This window comes from Rhinichthys klamathensis, unplaced genomic scaffold (genome assembly GCF_029890125.1).
Source record: "Rhinichthys klamathensis goyatoka isolate OS25496 unplaced genomic scaffold, OSU_Roscu_1.1 h1tg000092l_1, whole genome shotgun sequence".
NCBI classification, from domain to species: domain Eukaryota; kingdom Metazoa; phylum Chordata; class Actinopteri; order Cypriniformes; family Leuciscidae; genus Rhinichthys; species Rhinichthys klamathensis.
In genome coordinates this window covers 308,374-322,222 of record NW_026606631.1, presented here as the reverse complement: position 1 = coordinate 322,222, position 13,849 = coordinate 308,374, and the positions used below count along the sequence as shown (strand labels likewise).

The following is a 13,849-nucleotide window of genomic DNA, read 5'->3' as shown; positions in this document are numbered from 1 at the left end:
TTAACTGATTTGAATAATAGGAATGAATAATTTTCTATGTATATGCCAGGTTAAAGAGATGTGTTAAAGAGTGTTTTAGTCTAGATTTAAACTGACAGAGTGTGTCTGCTTCCCGGACAATGTTAGGAAGACTGTTCCAGAGTTTATGTGCTAAATAGGAAAAGGATCTACCGCCAGCAGTCGATTTTGATATTCTAGGTATTATCAACTGGCCAGAGTTTTGAGATCGCAATAGACATGAGGCGACTATAATGTGTTAAGGGCTCGCTCAAGTACTGGGGAGCTAAACCTTTTAGTGCTTTGCAAGTAATCAGCAATATTTTAAAATGTATACAATGTTTAATAGGGAGCCAATGCAGTGTTGATAGAACCGGGCTAATATGGTCATACTTCCTGGTTCTGGTAAGAACTCGAGCTGCTGCGTTTTGGACTAGCTGAATCTTAGCTCAGTATTTGATACAATTGACCACACCATCCTAATTGAACGTTTAAGGCAGCAAGTGGCCATCCAAGGAACTGCCCTAATTTGGTTCGCTTCTTATCTTCTAAATAGAACCTTTTTCTGTTAAAATGGGAAACTTTTCGTCATAAATAGCTTCTATTGCCTGTGGGGTCCCTAAGGATTTCATTCTGGGACCAGTGTTATTTTCGTTATATATGCTTCCTCCTGGTTCTATTTTTAAGAAACATGAAATTTTGTATCCCTTTAATGCTGACAGATGTACTTGCTTATAAAGTCTGGATATATGCGTTAAATCACTCATTGAATGTCTGAAAGACGTAAAATGCTGGATGAATAATAACTTTCTTCAGTTAAATGAGAAAAGACAAGACTGTAGTAACTGTAATAACTGTAGTAACTGGCCCTAATAACTGCAAAAAATATAGCAACGAGTATAGATCCTTTGTCATTATATATGCACACTTATGTTAAGAATTTGGGTTTTATTTTTGACACAGAGTTAAAGTTTGACAGACAAATCAATTCAGTTGTGAAGAATAGTTTCTTTCAACTGCGAAATATTGCTAAACTCAAATCGGTCTTATCTTTCAGTGATCTGGAGAAAGTAATCCATGCTTTTATTTCTTCATGTCTTGAGTACTGCAATGCTAAATTGTACCAGGGTGTAAGTAAGCCAGTCTTTGCTGTCAAGTCTTCAGTGGGTACAAAATGCGGCAGCAAGGTTGCTGACAAACACAAGAAAGAGGGATCATATCTCCCCTGTAGAAAGTGCTGGTATACTTTTAAAGCCCTACACGGGCATCAAAATATATTTCTGAGCTTATAAACTTTCGTTGCTCATATAAATCTTTGAGATCCCAAGACCAGTTGCTCCTTGAAATTGTTCATGAAACATGTTCACGGACACACACACACACACACACACACACACACACACACACACACACACACACACACACACACACACACACACACACACACACACACACACACACACACACACACACACACACACACACACACACACACTCTTCACTCCTGTTCCTATCTGCTTATTGCTGGGGTTTTTTGTCGTTGGTTTTATCTACTTTTGTTTACATTGTTTACATTTGAATTATTATTAATTATTAATAAATAATATGTGATTACAATCAAGTCTGGTGTTTTATGTGTCATCTCTGCCAATTTAATTTAATTCACATTTATTTGTATAGTGCTTTTCACAACACACATAGTTTCAAAGCAGCTTTACAGTAAATGCATGACTCCACATTACAATTTAGAGTGTTCTGCTATCAGAGGTAACTGTCTTAGTTATCAGGAATGTGCATATACAAACAATGAGCGTGTTGAAGTAATGAATACTTGTTTGTTAACAAATGATTATGACATTTAGAAAAATGTAGCATTGGTGCATGTTGATTCAGAGTTTGCGTCATCTGAAGTCTTCGCAGGAGTTGCTGCATCTGCAGTCTTCATAATAGGCTGGATCCAAACTGGAGCTGACATACTCGCATCCCAAGATAAAACAGAGAAGCAAATAAAATAAGTAGAAGAAAAGAAAATAACTAGCGTTGCTGCTGTTCATAACATTAAGCAAGTGTCACGGTTTGGGTTTTGTTTCTTGTTTCTTGTTCCTGGTTCTTGTCTTGTCATGTGATTCCGTTTGTCATGTGATCCTGCCATGTGTCTTGTCATTGGTTTATCGTCTGATTATTGTTCACAGGTGTCCCTTGTCTTGTCGTTAGTCTTGTGTATTTAAGCCCTTATGTTTGCCCTGTGTCTTTGTCTAGTATTGTATGTTATGTGTGAATGTTACTGGTCCAGGTTCTTGTTGTCAGTTTTCTGTTTCATGCCTCGCCATGCCTTTGTTTTGTGTTTGAGTGTTTTATTAAAGTTTGCATTTGGGTCCTAAAGCTTGCTGCCAGCCATTAATTACAGAATACTAGACCAAAATATGGACCCAGCAATCCGCCTCTTCCGCCTCAGCCAGGTAAACTGTCCAGTCGAGGATTACGTGAAGGAAATCTGCGAGCTTTGCCATGGGGAGGATTTCAATGATGCTGTGTTAAAGGACATGTTCCGCCATGGACTCAATGACTCACTTTACCAGCTCATGCCAGCCAAATCCCCTCGTAACACTCTGGTGGAGTATATTGACTTTGCCCTGATGTGGAGCGGCTTGTCGTTCACGGTGGGCTCTGCGGATGAGGAGCCCCGCAAGCCCTCGGTATCCTCTGAGCCTGAGCTTCACGTCAGTCCCGCTGAACTTGAGTTTCCTCACGTCACGCCAGTCCTCAGACCGGCCACCAGATTGGACTCTGGACGTCCGAGATTACTATCCAGCATGACAGACCCACAGCTGGCGTCAGTACGATCGGCCAGAAGGGCCGCTATCAAGCACAACTCAGGGTCTCATCCCGCCGAGACCGCCCATCCGGGGTCTCGTCCTGCCAAGTCTGAGTATCTTCACGTCAGTCCTGCCGAGCCTGCACTTCACGTCAGTCCTGCCGAGCCTGCACTTCACGTCAGTCCTACACTTCACGTCAGTCCTGCCGAGCCTGCACTTCACGTCAGTCCAGCTGAGCCTACGCATCACGTCAGGGCCACCGAATCTGAGACTGATCACGTCGTGCCTGGCACACAAGAAACTGTTCACGTCACGTCTGCCGAGCCAGAGACTGTTCACGTCACGTCTGCCCAGCCAGAGACTGTTCACGTCACGTCTGCCGATCCAGAGACTGTTCACGTCGCGTCTGCCGATCCAGAGACTGTTCACGTCACGTCTGCCGATCCAGAGACTGTTCACGTCACTTCTACCGATCCAGAGACCGTTCACGTCACGTCCGCCGAGCCTGTGTCTGCGCACAAGATGGCCGCTGCCGAGCCAGTGTCTGCGCACAAGATGGCCGCCGCCGAGCCAGTGTCTGCGCACAAGATGGCCGCCGCCGAGCCAGTGTCTGCGCACAAGATGGCCGAGCCAGTGTCTGCGCACAAGATGGCCGCCGCCGAGCCGGTGTCTGCGCACTTGATGGCCGCCGCCGAGCCGGTGTCTGCGCACGAGATGGCCGCCGCAGAGCCGGTGTCTGCGCACAAGATGGCCGCTGAGCCGGTGTCTGTTCCTGAGCCGGTGTCTGTCCCTGAGCCGGTGTCTGTTCCTGCCCTTAACCCTATAGCTGCCCCCAAGAACATTTTGGGGGGGGGGGGGGGGGCAGTAGGTCCATTGATGGGACCATGAAGGCTCTGCCGCGGCCAGAGCCCAGATTTCATTCTACCTCTAGCTATTCACGCAGATGCGTGGTCAAAGCTCCCCGGGGTATCATAATGGGTGCTGAACACTATAAAGAGAGGCTATTTGCTACAATTCGCTCGACGTCCCCGCCATTATACGGCGCGCGTCGAAACAACGGTGAAAAGCGAAGTATCTCATCTACTTCGAGCCGAGATAGCGAAACTACTGAGCAAAGGTGCTATAGAACCTTGGTCTCAGGCTCAGAGCGAAAGGGGCCTATACAGCAGATATTTTCTGGTACCAAAAAAAGATGGGGGTCTCAGACCCATTTTAGATCTGCGACAGCTGAACAGAGCACTTGTGAAGCGCCAGTTCAAAATACTCACAACCAGGAAAATCCTCGCGCAAGTTTGCCAAGAGGACTGGTTTATGTCAATAGATCTGAAAGACGCCTATTTCCAGATACAAATAGCGTCCCATCACAGGCGATTCTCGAGATTCGCCTTCGAGGGCCAGGCATATCAATACACAGTCCTGCCGTTCGGCCTGTCCCTAGCACCCCGTACTTTCACGAAGTGCATGGATGCGGCTTTCGCACCCCTAAGACTCCGGGGCATGCGAGTTTTGAACTACTTGGACGATTGGCTGATTCTAGCTCGATCTCACTCAGAGCTCATAGAACACAGGGCCACATTACTCGAGCACCTCGAGAATCTGGGCCTCACAGTCAATTGGGCGAAGAGCTCACTGTCCCCCAGTCAGAAAATTTCTTTTCTGGGAACAGTGCTGGACTCGCTATCCATGACAGCACGCCTGTCACCGGAGCGCGGACTAGACATTCAGCGCGTCGCGAAATCCTTCCGCCACGGCTCTATAGTCCCGCTCAAAAGGTTTCAGAAAATGCTGGGCCTGATGGCCTCAGCAGCCTCTGTACTCCAGCTGGGCCTGCTTCGCACGCGCCCACTGCAGATGTGGATGCATGGACCGCTGGTCTGTTTCGCCTCAGGGTCGATCTAAAGTGCGTTTCAGCTCTGGAACCTTGGAAAGTAACCGACTGGTATCAGTCAGGTGTGAGTCTGGGGACCTCCTCGAGTGTGCAGGTGGTGTCTACGAACGCCTCCACCTTGGGCTGGGGAGCGCTGCTCAAGGACTGACCGTTCGCTGGCCTGTGGTCAGAACGGGAAAAGCTCCTTCACATAAATTGCTTGGAAATGATAGCAGTCGACAAAGCGCTACGGTGCTTCTGTCCCCAGATAAAAGGTCACCACATCCTGGTCCGGTCGGACAACATGTCAGTGGTGGCATACATAAATCGCCAGGGCGGCATCAGGTCCCGAAACCTTTACAGGTTGACGGAACGCCTTCTGGTCTGGGCTCAGCACAACCTGCTCTCGCTGAGAGCAGCGCACGTGCCTGGTCACCTGAATGTGGGACCAGACAGACTGTCCAGAAACAATGTCCCAGCAGGGGAATGGTCGCTGCACCCGCAGATGATCCAACTGCTGTGGGAAACGTTTGGCAGAGCGCAGGTGGACCTGTTCGCGTCCCACGAAAATGCTCATTGTCCGAACTTTTTCTCGAAGAGCAAGGACGCGCTGGCCCACGTCTGGCCCCGCGTTCCCTTATATGCTTTTCCCCCTGTCTCGCTCCTGCCTCAAGTGTTGGGACGAATCAGGGAAAACGGATGCCCAGTGCTGCTCGTGGCTCCGCTCTGGACAAACCAGACCTGGTTCCCAGTCCTGATGCAGCTGGCCAGCACTGCCCCATGGCCTGTACCACTGAGGAGAGACCTCCTCTCTCAGGCAGGGGGCTCGATTTGGCATCTTCGCCCGGATCTGTGGTCCCTGCACGCATGGGCCATCAACGGGTACCCGCTTACCTCCCGGAGGGAGTGTTAAACACGATCATGCAGGCTAGAGCTCCGTCTACTAGACGGCTCTACTCCTCGAAATGGTCTGTGTTCTTTGCTTGGTGTCAAGCTCAGGGCTTTTCACCCGTAGACTGCGGGGTTACGGAAGTGCTTTCCTTACCTCAAGAACTGCTGGATAAGGGCAGAACCCCATCCACGCTCAAAGTATACGTGGCGGCCATAGCAACGTTTGCAAAACCGGTGTCTGGCCAGTCACTGGGGAAGAACGACTTAGTCGTGCGTTTCCTCAGGGGAGCTCGGAGATTGAACCCTCCCAGGCCCCCTTTAGTCCCGATGTGGGACCTTTCCACGGTTTTGGAAGCCATGAAAGGTGCCCCATTCGAGCCAATCCATTTGTCAGACATGAAACATCTGTCTTTCAAAACGGTGTTTCTTATGGCTCTCGCTTCAATGAAGCGCGTAGGGGACTTACAAGCGCTTTCGGTAAGCGCGTCGTGTATGGAGTTTGGGCCTAATGACTCAAAGGTCATACTCAAACCTAGGCACGGGTACGTGCCGAAATCCCTCAACACACCGTTTAGGGCCCAGGTGATTTCCCTGTCCGCCCTTCCGGTTCTCAATGAGAAGAAAGACGCGAGTCTCCTTTGCCCTGTCAGGGCACTAAAAGCTTATGTGTCCCGCTCGTCTGGTTTTAGACAGACTGAGCAGCTTTTCGTTTTGTTTGGCAGACGTGCTAAGGGACTTGCCGCATCAAAACAGAGCCTATACAGATGGATAGTCGATGCCATAGCGCTGGCTTACACCTCTAAGGGCCTGCAGTGTCCCTTGGGTGTCAGAGCGCACTCCACGAGAGGCGAGGCCTCTTCATGGGCATGGTCTAGCGGGATTACCCTGCAAGATATTTGTACAGCCGCGGGCTGGGCCTCGCCGTCTACATTTATAAAATACTATAACCTGGAGGTCCCCGCCTTACAAGCTAAGCTTTTGGCGGTCTAGAATTCAGTGCTATCTGCCCCGCTGTGCCGGCCCAGATGCTGAGTTTGGCCTGCGTATCGCTCACTGACCGATACAGCAGCTCCATGAGTGTTGACACATGTATGGCCACCCAGTTTAGGCTGAAAGCTTTCACCCTGGCTGCGTGGTATAATATTTATATGATTAGCTCCTCTGGATGCTACTTTATAAGGAATGACGCTTCTAGCCCCTCTTCCTTCGCTCTCTGTGAGCCTATGGTGATTATGCACTACATGCGCCCTGGGCTTCTGCCCTTGGGACTTTGGTGTTGGATCCCTGTATGCACGGCGTGTTACACTGTGTTCCCCATAGCGTAAGATATTAGGCAGTATGAGAGATACTCTCGTAAGAGAACGTACTCGGTTACTAACGTAACCTCTGTTCTCTCTAGAGAGGGAACGAGTACTGCGTATCTTGCCATGCTTATAATACGCTCTGGTTCGCTTCGGTGATGAAAACCAGTTTGTATCAGCCTATCGACCTGCTTTTATAGGGTGAGACCACGCCTTTTCTGGCGGGACGTGACGAAGTGGGCGCGAAGTGCCCCCATTGGTCATGACGTCACGCAGAGCCGCTCTCGATAGGCTGCTGCTTTTGCCGCAGGGCAGCCAATAGGCTCGCGAGCTGCCTCGCCTATGTCTGCATGCTGCCGCAAAGCGTTTTACATTGATTAAAAATTAAGGATAATTTTTGGCTTCAATATCTCGTGGAAAAGAGGTTTTCCCCATAGCGTAAGATATTACGCAGTACTCGTTCCCTCTCTAGAAAGACAAATTGATGTCTAATATAACTCCCAGGTCTTTAACTCTAGAGGATGAAGCAGGTACGTTTTTGTAACTTTTGGAAGGAGGTGCATCCTTCCAAATGCAAATTATATTCGAACAGATTCTGTGTACAGGTTTTTGGTCCAATAAGTAATACCTCAGTCTTAGCTGAATTTAATAAAAGAAAACTACAGGTCATCCAATATTTTATATCTTTAACACACTCTGTCAATTTAGATAATTTAGAGATTTCATCTGGTCGTGAGTATCATCGGCAAAAAAGTGAAAACTAATTCAGTGTTTTCGTATAACATTACGAAGTGGCAACATATATATTCAAAATAAAAGAGGGCCTAACACAGATCCTCCATAATTTACTGACATTACCTTAGATTTTTCCCCGTTTAAAAAGACAAAATGGTAATGGTCTGATAGATACGATCTAACCCACCTTAATGCCTGTCCCTGAATACCAGTGTAATTTTGTAGTCGATCTAAGAGTATTTTATGATCTATAGAGTTGAGTAATCAAGTAAAACTAGTTCTGAGATACAGCCTTGGTCAGAAGCAAGAAGTAAGTCATTTGAAATTTTAACAAGCGCAGTTCCCTTTCAGGAACGTCGAGCTGCGTGAAACGCTGCGGGAACGCCTCCTGCGTTGTGCGTCGTGAAGCAAGTATGGAATTAGCCCAACGGCGTGATGGATCTCAGCCTTTACCTGCCAGTTCCAGTGCCTCAGTTCCGGGTGTGGAAGCACGCATTGCGGTTTCTTCCCCCCAGGCTGAGGCACCAATGCTGAAGCTATCCAGTTCTGAGGAGCTGGATGTTGTCAGTATTGAGACAGGGGATGTTGAGGACTCGTCACCTCATTCCCCTGAACATGAGGAGCTTATGGAGGTGCTCACTCGTGCTGTTTCAAAACTAAGCATTGAGTGGCCAGCTGTTAGGCAGGAATATGTTTCTAAAAGCAAGCTTGACGAACGATTTTTGCCTTTCCGCGTTCAGCCTCCACGGCGGTGCCTTCCGTTTCTTCCCGACCTCCACACCGAGGTGTCGAGGTCGTGGAAGAGACCCGCTTCCTATCGTGTGTTTAGTTCCCAGACATCCACATATTCTAATATCTCAGGGGCTAAGTTATATGGTTATGGGGCGATGCCCAAGGCGGAGGAGACTCTAGCTAGCCATCTTTCTGCTGAGTCTTCCACGTCTCTTAAGGCACCAGCTTTACCCACCAAGCCTCTCAGAAATACTTCGGCTCTGGTGGGTAAGGCTTATTCGGCGGCTGGTCAGGCTTCGGCGTGTCTGCACACGATGTCAATATTGCAGGCATACCAAGCCGATCTTTTAAAAGATATGAGTGAGAGTGAGGAGGTCAGCACTGACGTGGTTCGAGAACTGCGTCAGGCTGCAAATTTATCTCTGCGTGCCACCAGGGAGTCGGCTAAACTAATGGGCCGTTCTATGGCAGCCCTGGTGGCCGCAGAGAGACACTTGTGGCTCAATCTTTCTGATTTGAAGGATAAAGAGAAAGCTTTTCTTTTGGATGCTCCACTTTCTCCGTCTGGTTTATTTGGTGACTCGGTAAACAAGGTCATAGATAAATTTCAGGAAGAAAAAAAACAAGCTGCAGCTTTTCAAAAATTCCTCCCACTTAAAATTCATGTCTCAGGGTCTGCTGGGCGAGGGCAGACCAAGCCGTCGACAAGCTCCTCACATAGGGCGCAACAAAGGCAGAGTGTCGCGTCTCGTGCTCCCCCCTTCTAAACAGTGGGAACAGACGCGACAGTCTCAGGCGAAGCCTTCTAGTGGTAAGACTGATCTGAGGACAGTCATTATGGCTAAGAAGGCTTCGTCTAAGAAGAAGTCCTGACGCCACTGGTGTCAGGATGCTGAGGGTGGTCCCCACCGTGAGAGGGAGGTGTTCACCGCTTCAGACGGTGCCCGCTCTCTCACGGTACCCTCAGGGGTCCCTTCTGCCAACCCCGCCTTCGTGTCGGGGCACAGACGGGCCCAGACGGGCCCAGCGAAACACTTGCATACACGTATACTAAGTAGTCAAACATACATGTATACTGCTGAATGCTCAAACAAATACATATGAAATTCACAACGACACACCTAAAGTCACTCACGCATACACGCAAACTCTACACACACGAGATGCGTGAAACTCTCCAGGCACATACTCATATGAGACGCGCGCGCGCACTCACAAACTCTCCACGCACATACTTATATGAGACGCGAGCACACACACTCAATGAGAGTATGACGGCGTCTCATAACAATATGGTCACTTGCAACACCTGTAAAATTTCCATTTCGTCAAAGGGGGGGGGGGGGGGGGGGGGGGACCTCAAATATGCAGAAACATTTGGCCACACAGCATGAACAGACTTTAGTCCCATGAAACTTAAACTGGAATGTCATTATGTCACTGTTTCTGTCACTGCGACTTCACGAACAGGTGAACACGCGCACGCACGCACACATCACTTTTGAAGTAAAATTGAGGATGCAGTGCATGTAATGCATCGAGATATCGAATTGAACTGAATCGATGACATGATAATTGTAATCGAACCGAACCATGAGACCAGTGTAGGTTCACACCCCTAATACTCTGTGCTGTGTCAGCGAGTTAATAACAATTAACAAACAAATAAGTTATAAGTTCAATAAGTTAATACAAACAAACAAATTTGTACTTATTCCCTCACCCAATGAGAATCGATAAGAGAATCGACAAGGAATCGAATCGATAAGCAATATCGATAATGGAATCGGAATCGTTAAATTCTTATCAATTCCCATCCCTAATCATGAGTGGTCGCCAAGCCCAGGGTCTGTGGCAGGACCATCATCGGTTTTGGCACATAAATTGTCTAGAGATGTTGGCAGTGTTTCAGGCTCTGAAACATTTCCTGCCAGACCTGAGAGGTCATCATGTTCTTGTCCGGTCCGACAACACATCGGTGGTCTCTTATATAAACCATCAGGGGGGTCTGTGCTCTCGGCCGTTATACAATCTGGCTCGCCAGATCCTTCTATGGTCCCAGGGGAAGCTTCTCTCATTGAGGGCGATTTATCTCCCGGGGTATTTAAATCAGGGAGCGGACGTCCTGTTGAGGCAGGGGCCGAGGCCCAGGGAATGGAGACTCCATCCCGAGGTGGTGGAGCTCCTTTTGACGCAGTGCGATCGTGCCGAGGTAGACCTATTTGCATCCAGGGAGATATCACACTGTCCACTGTGGTTTTCTCTCAGTCATCCAGCCCCGCTGGGGCCGAGGTCACGCCTGTACACCTTTCCCCCGATTGCTCTGCTCCCAGGAGTTCTGGAGAGGGTTCGCCGGGACGGGGTCAGTCTATTATTGGTAGCCCCGTTTTTGGCCGGCCCGAGCATGGTTTGCGGACCTAGTGTCTCTTCTAGACGGCTCTCCTCTGGAGATTCCGATCAGGAGGGACCTTCTCTCTCAGGCGAGCGGGTTGATATTTCACCCCCGCCCAGAGTTGTGGAAGCTATGGGCTTGGCCACTGAAGGGGGCCCAGCTCGTAGGGGCTGGTCTCTCAACCGAGGTTGTTGAGACCATCCTTCACTCCAGAGCTCCTTCCACGAGGAGGTTATACGCCTTGAAGTGGAGGCTCTTCACTTCTTGGTGTGGAGGACACCTGTTGGACCCTGTTAACTGCCCAGTGGGTGCAGTGCTGGAGTTCCTGCAGGAGCGTTTCTCCTCAGGGCTATCCCCCTCCACACTAATATGTATGTGGCGGCACTTGCTGCTTACCATGTCCCTTTCAGTGGAGTCTCTTTGGGGAGACACCCATTTATAACTCGCTTTCTTCGTGGTACTTTGAGGCTGAGGCCTGTAGTCCGCACGAGGGTGCCAGCATGGGACTTAGCTTTCGTCCTAGAAGGTCTTTCCCTAGCTCCCTTTGATCCTATTGAAAAAGTTGCTGATAACTTTGTTACTTTGAAGACTATTTTTCTCCTTGCCATTTCCTCTCTTAAGAGAATCGGAGATATTCAGGCTCTCTCGGTTGCTCCCTCGTGCTTGGAGTTTTCACCTGGAATGGTGAAGGCTTTTCTCCACCCCAGGCCAGGTTATGTCCCTAAGGTTCCTACCAATGTGGCCAGACCTATAGTTCTGCAGGCCTTCTGTCCTCCTCCTTTTACATCGTCTGATCAGGAAAAACTTAATCTGCTCTGCCCTGTTCGGGCTCTAGACGCCTACGTCCACAGAGCTGCCCTGTGGAGGAAATCAGAACAGCTGTTCGTTTGTTTTGGACCCCCTAAGAAGGGGTCCCCAGTGTCTAAGCAGAGGATGAGCAAGTAGGAGGAAAAATGTAATGGCGGTCTGTTTTGTAAGTGGGATTTTTCCATACAATAAAATAAAAACCATGAACAGTAAACATTTCCTTTGTAATCGCTTTTATTTTAAAAAAAACCCTATAATTTATTCGTTTTTGATAGAAACGTTGAAAACAGCTGCTGTCTTCTACGCACTGCTCTGCACTGCAGCCGCTAACGTGACAAATGTGCTTTCGCGCGATGGCTGGCGCTGAGCCAGTGCTGTCATATATCACAACCATTGAGTGTTTTCAACAACATAATGTTTATTTTAGGTTTCAGACATTTAAATACACATAAGTACTAGCAAAACAATGATTTTGATTTTGCTGATTTCTATGGAAGCGGCAATATTAATCCTTTTCATTATAATAAGACGACACAAGAGCTTCACATTTTACCCTATTCTTCTCCCAGTTCACCGGCCTCTTACTTTCACTTTTAAATCCAACAGATCCGATTCTCTGAACTGTGGCACAAACTAACGATCGTTATGAAGGTGTTTGAACAATAAAACACATCCACTTGCACATATTTGACAATCGGAATATCAGTGTTTCATGCTATAGCTAATACATTTGTGAATATTTTTGATAAAAAAGGAAAAATGACATAAAAGCAGATCATCATTCATTCAGCGCTGTGTTGTGGTTGCGCTGTGTCACGTGACAAGGAATGACGCGTCACCATGGAAACATTAAAGTGACAAGTTCTAAATAACGGTCGCCTTGAAAAACTCACGCTGGGGGGTCAGTTAAAATATTTTAAACTTACGTGTGAAATGGTTAAAAGTGGAAGCTTGTGCGTAGCTTTGTTGCATTATATTGAAACTTTGTTGATGTTGTTATTGTCATGCGTGTTCTGGTTATTAGTGCATGATTAAACATGAGTCTTTATATGGCGATTAAACAAAGCTTTGTTGCATTTTTTTTGTTTGAAGTGGGGATTGGGGGTGCGCCAACCCGGTTGGGACATAGAAGGGGGTGCGCAGGAAAAAAAGTTTGGGAACCGCTGACCTAGACCTTAGCTCCACCCCTGGGGCGCAGGTGCTTTCGGCTGAATTTAATCCTTGATTCACACAGTCGGTCACTTGCTCTTATGGCGACGTGGGTATTAGCGTTCCCGCAGCGTTTCACGCAGCTCGACGTTCCTGGAAGGGAACGTCCCGGGTTAAGTATGTAACCCTAGTTCCCTGAAGGAACGAGACGCTGCGTGTCGTTGCCATACTCCCGGCATTCCCTTGATCGACTTGCTTCAGACTTTTTCCAGAAGCTGTCGCCATTGTGTTCATGGGTGTGCTTTATAGTTTCCTGGTCGATGACGTCACTCGTGACGTTCCATCTCGCCGTTGGGCTGATTCCATACTTGCTTCACGACGCACAACGCAGGAGGCGTTCCCGCAGCGTTTCACGCAGCGTCTCGTTCCTTCAGGGAACTAGGGTTACATACGTAACACGGGACGTTTCTGTGCTATGATGAGGCCTTAATCCAGACTGAAATTTTTCACAAATATCATTATTATGCAAAAAAGAGCACAATTGAGTGGACACAACTTTTTTTTAGTATTTTAGACATAAATTAAAGATTTGAGATGGGTCTGTAATTTGCTAATTCATTTGGATCTAATTGTAATTTATTTATGAGAGGCTGAATAACTGTCAGCTTGAACGATCTTGAAACATGACCTAGAGATAAAGACGAGTTAATAATATTGAGAAGAGGCTCTTCTGCTACAAGTAACTACTCTTTCAGTAATTTAGTGGGTATTGGATCTAATAAACATGTTGTTGGTTTAGATGCAATAAGTTTATTTAGCTCTTGTTTAGCTCCTGTTGTAAAAGCACTGCAATTGTTCTTGAGGGGCGATAATTGAGGCTGAATCATAAGACGCTGTCAAAGGTAGTACTTTTTTTGTCATTCGTTTATTATTATAATTTTTAATGTGGCATGATCATGATCTAGACCTATTTGGATTTTATACCACATTAGAAGATGCTAATTGCATAAAGAAACTCTTAGAAGCGCATTATTAATGTAAGATAACTCTAGCTTGCAGGAGCATATAGAGGTAGTTAGTGGTTGAGCAGAACGTTACTTTACAAGTTCTAAAAAAATTAAGTAAAATGAATTCTAATCTAGTCAGATGCTTTTTTAATGCT

The 13,849-nt window shown here is 47.4% G+C and overlaps 1 protein-coding gene across 1 annotated transcript in view; it reads left to right on the top strand.

Annotated features, from left to right (window-relative positions):
• Positions 1–10,213: 10,213 nt before the first annotated feature.
• Positions 10,214–13,849, top strand: part of wwp2 (WW domain containing E3 ubiquitin protein ligase 2) — a 99,910-nt gene continuing 96,274 nt past the window's right edge. Inside the window, exon 1 of the mRNA XM_056252062.1 lies at positions 10,214–10,225. The gene's annotated coding sequence lies outside the window, so the exon portion shown is untranslated. The remainder of the gene's footprint in view (positions 10,226–13,849) is intronic.